This window comes from Hemiscyllium ocellatum, chromosome 3 (genome assembly GCF_020745735.1).
Source record: "Hemiscyllium ocellatum isolate sHemOce1 chromosome 3, sHemOce1.pat.X.cur, whole genome shotgun sequence".
Lineage (NCBI taxonomy): Eukaryota > Metazoa > Chordata > Chondrichthyes > Orectolobiformes > Hemiscylliidae > Hemiscyllium > Hemiscyllium ocellatum.
The window spans coordinates 70,890,171-70,891,837 of NC_083403.1; the positions used below are offsets into that span (position 1 = coordinate 70,890,171).

Genomic DNA, 1,667 nt, shown 5'->3' on the forward strand with positions numbered 1-1,667 from the left:
TGAACTGAATCTTAGGTTATCTCAGCTAAGTGTAAGTTGAGTCAAGTTTCTTTGGAGACTTAGTCCCCCCAAGACCTGGCGAGGTCTCTTGCCATTTCTTACCCATAATACTCTACGGCATCGCTCATGTCCGATTCCTTCCCATCTTACCACATGATCCTCTCAGAACAGCTTACCCACTCAGCAGATATCCCAGAAATTACTGGCATCCCTAGTGCTCACGCTATCATTAATAGCCAACTGTGCACGGAGCTGCCCTGTATAGTGTTTGGCAGGGATGTGGCAGGCAGAGAGAAATTGTTGTAAATCTTCGCGTAAAAAATGAGGTCTGCAGATGCTGGAGATCACAGCTGCAAATGTGTTGCTGGTCAAAGCACAGCAGGTTAGGCAGCATCTCAGGAATAGAGAATTCGACGTTTCGAGCATAAGCCCTTCATCAGGAATAAGTTGTATGAAAGTAGAGAAGGTTAGCACTCCCCTTGATAAGGATGGAAGGGGTCCTAGTGGCCTTACACAACACATAAATGGTTAAGGCATTGCCATCTACTTAGTGGCATCTAACCATGTTAAAAAAAAAAGGCCTGCTTGGCTACTCTCTCTTATTCCTGATGAAGGGCTTATGCTCGAAACGTCGAATTCTCTATTCCTGAGATGCTGCCTGGCCTGCTGTGCTTTGACCAGCAACACATTTGCAGCAGAGAGAAATTGTTGGTCCATTTTATGGGTAAGGTCCTGGAGGTGCTGTTGGATGTGGTGGTGCCAATGGGGTACTTCTTCCTCCCGTAGGACTGGTAGTGAAGACCGTGGAAACAGTCCTTCCCAGACTGGTCCAGGGTTGCCACACAAGTTAATGTAGTCTCAACCATCTCGAGAAATAGCCAGCTCTGAAAGAAAAAGGCCAATGTCCTTCTCTACTTCACCAGTGTAAATGCCACCATCTTCTCTTCAGTACCTTATACTATCTCTGCTATTGTTCCCACACCCTACCAAGGCTCATGATCTATCACTTTCACTTTGCCTGTGATATTAGAAAGCTAACAAAAGTACACCAAAATAGACTAGGAATCACAAAGATTTCATAAATGTTGTGTTCTTTGCTCAATGGCGTTTTCATCTCTCCCTTAATCTGTGTACAAAGTGATATGTTTACACATTTTGCATAAAAATCCTGGATTTTTTAAAGAGGTATTTGAATGTACAGCATAAAAGATAAACTAGAATATCATGAAGATAATTTGTTGTGTGACTCTGTCACAGCAGGATCTTGTTACATTATTTTAAAATGTACTCTGCAGAAATTCCTCTATAAACAGTATTTTATTTGTCATCTATTACATGTTTTCCCCTTGCCCTGTTTATGTCTCTTTCTGTGCTCCCGGTAATGCCTTGTTTGAGAATCTGAGGGCAGGCAGCATGCTTCCCCTGAAATGCATCCTATGTATTGTCATTGAATACGAATGAATGCCATTCTTATAACCATTTCCAATTCCAATTAGTTACTGAAGTCATCCCACTAGATATTGTAGATACAGACATAAACAGACGTTCTGAGGAACAATGTGTTGTTCTTAAAACAAATGATGGCTCTGGAAAAAATATAAAAATTATATTACCATTTTGAGATCTATCGATTTTGCATCCAAGAAAGAACTTCTCCTTCAGCAGTC

At 41.5% G+C, this 1,667-nt stretch overlaps 1 non-coding gene across 1 annotated transcript; it reads left to right on the forward strand.

Annotated features, from left to right (window-relative positions):
• Window positions 1-444: 444 nt before the first annotated feature.
• LOC132809591 (U6atac minor spliceosomal RNA) lies at window positions 445-570 on the forward strand. The gene has a single exon (XR_009642439.1). It is a non-coding gene; the product is annotated as a U6atac minor spliceosomal RNA (small nuclear RNA).
• The last annotated feature ends 1,097 nt before the right edge of the window (window positions 571-1,667 follow it).